Genomic DNA, 7285 nt, shown 5'->3' with positions numbered 1-7285 from the left:
TTTGATGAGTGTCTGAAAAATTTGGATAGAGTGTTGGCCCGGTGTGAAGATACCAATCTTATGCTAAATTGGGGAAAATGCCACTTCATGGTTGAGGAGGGCATAATGTTAGGTCATAAAATTTCAAAGAATGGTATTGAGGTTCACAAAGCCAAAATTGAGGTGATTTCAAGACTTCCTCCCCCCACTTCTGTCAAGGGGGTTAGAAGTTTTCTTGGGCATGCGGGGTTATACCGGCGGTTTATCAAGGACTTTTCAAAGGTAGTGAATCCTTTGTGCAAGCTGCTAGAAAAGGATGCAAAGTTTGTGTTTGATGAGGAATGTATGCAAGCCTTTGAACTTCTCAAGCATAAGTTGACCACCACCCCGATCATTACCGCACCCAATTGAAGCTTGCCTTTCGAGCTCATGTGCGACGCGAGTGATATTGCGGTTGGGGCAGTTTTGGGTCAAAGAGTGAACAAAATGTTTCATCCAGTGTACTATGCGAGCAAGACAATGAATGAGGCTCAAAGGAACTACATGGTGACTGAGAAAGAATTGTTGGCTATTGTGTTCGCAATGGAAAAATTTCGGCCATATCTTATGGGAGCCAAAGTCATAGTGCACACCGATCATGCAGCTCTTAGATACTTGATGAAAAAGAAAGACTCCAAAGCTAGATTGATGCGATGGGTCTTATTACTTCAAGAGTTTGATTTGGAGTTTGTTGACCGGAAAGGTAGTGAAAACCAAGTGGCGGATCATTTGTCCCGCTTGGAGGAGGAAGGAAGGCCGTGTGATGGATTAGAGATCAATGATGCATTTCCCGATGAGCAGCTAATTTCTGTGTCAATGAGTGATATGCCATGGTTTGCGGATATTGCTAATTTCCTTGGGACCGGCATCATCCCGTGTGAGCTCTCTTCTAACCAAAGGAAGAAGCTCAAACGGGATAGTCTGGACTTCTATTGGGATGAACCATACCTGTTCAAGATTTGCACTGACGGAGTGATCCGGAGGTGTGTACCTGAGGAGGAGCAATCTAGCATTCTAGAGGCTTGTCATTCTTCCCCATATGGTGGCCATCATGGAAGGGCAAGGACAGCTTCGAAAGTTCTAAGTTGTGGATTTTATTGGCCAACTTTGTACAAAGATGCAAGTGATTTAGTGAAAAGGTGTGACCAATGTCAAAGAGCGGGAGGTATTTCGGAGAAAGATGAGATGCCTCTAAACATCATTCTAGAAGTGGATATCTTTGATGTATGAGGTATCGATTTCATGGGCCTATTTGTAAGCTTGTGCGGAAACACCTACATTCTTGTAGCGGTTGATTATGTCTCAAAATGGGTCGAGGCTGTGCCTTTGCCCAACAATGAAGCTAGGAGTATGGTTGCATTTCTAAAGAAGAGCATTTTCACAAGGTTTGGCATTCCTCGTGCAATTATAAGTGATGGAGGATCGCATTTTGCAATATAGCTTTTGACACCTTGCTTGCCAAGTATGGTGTAAACCACAAAGTGTCTACTCCTTATCATCCTCAGGCGAGTGGCCAAGTTGAAGTCTCAAACAGGGAAATCAAGAATATTCTGTCTAAAACGGTCAATGCAAATAGGACCGATTGGTCTAAGAAGCTGGATGATGCTCTATGGGCGTATATGACTGCTTACAAAACTCTGATTCGTATGTCTCCGTATCGGTTGGTGTTCGGGAAGGCTTGCCATTTACCGGTTGAGTTAGAGCATAAGGCCATGTGGGCCTTGAGAAAGTTGAACCTTGATTGGGATGTGGATGCAAATCTCCGGGTGGAGCAACTCAATGAACTTCATGAATTCCGTTTCCATGCCTACTCCAGTTCGTCCTTGTACAAGGACAAGATGAAGTACCTTCATGAAAAATATGCTCGTGGCAAGGAGTTTAGAGTAGGTGATTTGGTGCTCTTGTTCAACTCTCGGTTACAGTTGTTTCCGAAAAAGCTAAAGTCAAAGTGGAGCGGACCATTTGAAGTAGCGTGTGTGACCCCGTTTGGTGCTCTTGATTTAAAGGACAAAAGTGGGGAAGTTTTTAGAGTGAATGGGCATAGGGTCAAGCACTACTTGGGAAAGTTTGATGATAGCCATGTGGTGGCTCTTGTTCATTTCAAATGATTGGATGGTAACATGCGTCGTGCCGTGACGTTAAATCAGGCGCTTCTTGGGAGGCAACCCATGTGTTTTTCTTCTTGTTTTTATTTGATTTTCATTGTAGTGTAGGATTGATTTTTGGGCTAGCTGGTTGTGCGATGTTACAGGGTTGTGTTGATGCAGTGCAGGACATAGTCGAAAAAAAGTGTCAGGTCTCTAAAGTTGCCAGTGCGGCCGCACTGCATTCTTTGCGGACCGCACTGGTGAAGGGTGAAATGTGACCTCTCTGAAGTTTGCCACTGCGGCCGCACTACATTTTGTGCGGTCCGCGGTGGACCACTACGGCCGCAGTCCATTTTGTGCGGACCGCAGTGTGTTGCCTCCTCAAGCTTGGTAATTGTTGAGCAGTGCGGACCGCGGTCCATTTTGTGCTGTCCGCACTGGTTGGTGAGACTGGGCCCCAGGTCCTTTTCTATAAATAGGGCCTGTGGCCCTCCTTTTACCCTTTTCGAACCCTGACTCTTAAAACTAATACAAGCATTGTTCATCGTCCCCTTTTCTCGTAGTTAACTGTTTGGAACTAATTAGCTTCATTTCATCTCTCATCTGGTACCATTACATTCCTTTTTAATTGTTTTTCTTTTTTGAATTTCTTTTAATCTTTGTTTTTCTTGCTTCCCTCTCTATGCTTCCCGTAATTTCTTCAATTGTCTAGATTAGGGTAGTAAATTGTTGATTAATGTAGACTTAGTTAGTTGAATACACTGGGCAACACGTAGGAACACTAATTAGGTGTAAATTTGGGCTTAAAATAAAAAATACTTGAACCCTAATTTAGTGCCACAGCTGGGCACTCAGTGCGGACCGCGGTCGTTTCTGTGCGGTCCGCAGTGCCCCTGTGCGGTCCGCAGTACCATTTTGTGTGGACCGTATTGATGAAAGTTCTGAAAGTAGAATCTCAGGGACTGCGGCCGCACTACATTTTGTGCGGACCGCATTGGTCCCTGTACGGACGCACTACATTTTGTGCGGTCCGCACTGCCCAGATACAGAGAGTGGGTAGTCTGAATCCCACCTCTGTGCGGACCGCATGGCCATTTTGTGCGGTCCGCATTGACCCCTGTGCGGCCGCACACCATTTGAAGGAAACAAAGGTATTGAGGGGCTGAATTATGTGGACCTTTGCATTCAGCCAGACGTCGAACTTCCCGAGGGGTACAAACCTCCTAAGTTCGAGATGTTTGATGGCTCAGAGGATCCTAAAGTCCATTTGAGGACATACTGCGATAAGCTTGCCGGAGTCGGAAAAGATGAAAAGATTCGCATGAAGCTCTTCATGAGAAGTTTGAAAGGTGATGCTCTATCTTGGTACATTAGCCAAGACCCCAAGAAGTGGACAAGCTGGGTAGGAATGGCGTCCGATTTCATGGATAGGTTCAGATTCAATACGGAGAATGCGCCAGATGTATTCTGCATCCAGAATTTGAAGAAGAAACCTACGGAGACATTCCGCGAGTATGCTACTCGTTGGAGATCAGAGGCTGCTAAGGTCAGGCCGGTCTTGGAAGAAGAACAGATGAACAGGTTTTTCGTCCGAGCTCAGGATCCACAGTATTATGAGAGGTTGATGTTGATCGAAGTCCAAAAATTCTCCGACATCATCAAGCTAGGAGAAAGGATTAAGGAAGGAATTAAAAGTGGTATGGTCACTAATTTTGAGGCATTGCAGGCTACCAACAAGGCTCTACAGTCTGGTGGCACGTCCAAGAAAAAGGATGTGAGTGCCGTGATGGTTGCACAGAGAACGAAATCCCCAGTAAAATACCAAGCTTACCCAATACCTCCTCTCACATATCAACCCATCCCTAATTACCAAGCACCTCCACCCTCTTACCAAATTCCACCACCGACTTACCAATCATCTCCATCCCCCACATATCAACCTACCTCGCCAAGATATTCCCAACCCGCATACACCAAGCCTATAATGCTCAGCCCTCTCACTATCAATCACCTCCCGCCCGCCAAAACTTCCCTAGACCACGCCCTAATTTCGACCGTAGACCTCCCAAGCAATACACCGCCATCGCCGAACCAATCGACCAGCTGTATGAAAGGCTCAAAGTTGCTGGTTACATCACCCCTATCCCTGCCATAACTCCAGAAAATCCTTCCAAATGGGTCAACCCGAACAAAACCTGTGCATACCATTCCGGCATGAAGGGTCATACCATTGATGAGTGTGGCTCCCTGAAGGAGAAGATTCAGGCCTTGATTGACAACAAAACCATTGTAGCAAAGGAGCCTGCTCCGAACGTCCGCAACAACCCTCTGCCTGACCACAAAGGGGGAGGCGTTCATATGATAGAAATAGAAGATGATTGGGACCCCAAATGGTCGATTGGATTGATTGCAGAGGGTGACGATCCAAAGAAACCAACAGTCACTCTGAATCCAATTGTGGTCCAGATCCAGCCCTCTGGGGATGCTGAAGTAAACATGTTCGTACCCCTCGAGCTTGAAACACCGTCATCCACAAAGACCACAGAGCTAATTAAGGTTGAGTTTGGGTCTCCAAAGGCACCTGTACCATTTGAAGTTGCTGTGTTACCTCCCAAAGCAAGGGTACCCTTTCCTGTAGCAATGTCAGCCATAACACCGTTCCATACACAGGCCGTTCCTTGGGATTACACCGCCGAGGCGAGAAGAAAAGGGAAAAATAGGTCTGGAGAAGCAATTGCAGCACAGGGCATGACCAGAACAGGCAGGATTTATACTCCGGAGCATTTAGCTGAATCAAGTAAGCAGGCCTCTGGACGGCTTATTGAAACTGGGCCCGATGATCTCTGGCGAAAGATACAAGCAAAAGAATACTCAGTCGTTGATCAATTGAATAAAACACCGGCACAGATCTCCATCCTAGCTCTGCTGCAAAGCTCCGATGCACATAAGAACGCCTTGATGAAGATACTGAGTGAGGCATATGTACCCAGCAACATAACTGGAGGAGAAATGGCAAATATGGTAGGGCAGGTATTGGAGAGTCACAAAATCACTTTCCACGAAGATGAGTTGCCACCGGAAGGTTTAAGCCACAACAAGGCGTTGCACATCACTGTGCAATGCGAGGATTATTTCATCACCCGGATTCTGATTGACGGAGGGTCCAGCCTCAATATTTGCCCATTGGTGACTCTCAGAACATTGGGGAAGAGCCTGCATGAGATCAAGGATGGGGCCATCAACGTCAAAGCTTTCGATGGTTCCCAAAGGTCCACTATTGGGGAAATCAGTTTGTGTCTGCAAATGGGACCGACTTGGTTCGACGTTGACTTTCAAGTGATAGACATCCCAGCATCTTAATACTTAATGCTGGGACGACCTTGGATCCACGCCGCTGGAGCTGTAGCATCAACCCTGCACCAAGCAGTGAAGTTCGAGTGGAATCACCAAGAGGTGATTATTCATGGCGACGGNTCATAGTGTTATTACCATAGGTTTTTAAACTAATACACGAATACTGGATATCAGATATATATATATATATATATATATATATACGAATTCAAACTCAAAAGGGTCTTGTGTGTTGTTTTGGTCTTTGGGCTAATATTCGATTGATACAAGGCCTGTATGGTATAGTTCATGGATCCCAATTCTGGGCTGGCCTCGCAATGATTTATTATGGCCCAATTCCTGTGTGGAAATGCAATCAGAAGCAGTAGATTCGACCTTAGGGCATGAGGCCTCTCTTCCAGGCCCAGTTGTGTTCCAGGCATGCCCTTGTACTGCCCGTCTTTTGTTATTTGGGCTCAGCTTAGATTTTGGGCTCGAAAAAATACTTAGTTAATTAGCAAGACCTTTAGAATAATTTTGGAGGGCCATCTTAGATAACACAATAGTCCATGGCCCTTCAAGCTTTAGTCGAATATCCTTTAAAAACGAAATCGAGGGGCGCCGCGCCAAATAAAATCACAAATGCGCGGCCCTCTTTAATTATTTCCTTTAAAATACTTAGAATCCGGGACGTGACATTTAGTGAATTTTCATGGCCTCCCGCAAAGTTAACAACGCGTTAGTTGCTTTAGGCGCGTTATTTAATAATTTTACCTTCCTAAACTCGGGTGTGCATTTCATGTGACCCAAATCCAAATCCTAAAACGTTGAATAAAATGTGTTCCGGATTGCAGGTGCATTTCATGTGACGCGATCCAAAAACACGTTTTAGACGACGTTCAATTTTCCTTAAAATTAATTAAAGCGGTAAATAATTTAAAATTGCACTATAGGTTGAAACATGTATTAAAATCAGGTAATAGGCCAATTATGATAGTTTAAGCGACCATGCTAGAACCACGGAATCCGGGGGTGCCTAACACCTTCCCCCGGGTTAACAGAATTCCTTAGTCAGAATTTCTGGTTCGCAGACTTCACTTGGAAAGTCGAAATCTTCCTCGATTTGGGATTCGAGATAAACCGGTGACTTGGGACACCAGAAACCAAACCTATCCCAAGTGGCGACTCTGATCATTAAATAATCCCATTTCGAATGATGTCACTTAAAGTGGAAAAACTCCCCTTATACACTATCCTCCCGGGGGTGGTGTGTAAAAAAAGGAGGTGTGACAGGTTTCCAAGGAAAGTGCCTCCCAGCTCAAACAGAAGTTATTGAAATTTCAGGAAGAACTGGACCAAGTTCAAATTTGGCAAGCTTGTCATTTTCCCTCACTACTCCAGATATTAACTTCCCCAACACTCAAAATCCCACACCTCCTCAAAACATCCCGAAACCACAGAACCAACCTACTCCCCATCACCACTGCAACACATGCCACACTTCAAGCAACACCCCACTGCTCATCCCTGAACCACTAAACTCCACAAATAATCATCACCACAACACCCCCATCTATGTGGAAACCATACCACATCCCATTCAGCCCGCCTCGAGCATGCCCGAGTCTGATGACAAAGACTCTCTTATCAAGAATCTGGCCGCAGAACTCAAGAAGCTGACTAGCCGAGTCCAGGGTGTTGAAGGAAGCAAGGGGATCGAGGGACTGAATTACGAAGACCTTTGCATTCAACCAGATGTCGAACTACCCGAGGGGTACAAGCCTCCAAAGTTCGAGATGTCGATGGCACCGGGGATCCCAGAGTTCATTTAAGGACATACTGCGACA

This window comes from Nicotiana attenuata, unplaced genomic scaffold (assembly GCF_001879085.1).
Source record: "Nicotiana attenuata strain UT unplaced genomic scaffold, NIATTr2, whole genome shotgun sequence".
NCBI lineage: Eukaryota > Viridiplantae > Streptophyta > Magnoliopsida > Solanales > Solanaceae > Nicotiana > Nicotiana attenuata.
This window is presented reverse-complemented; position numbering follows the sequence as displayed.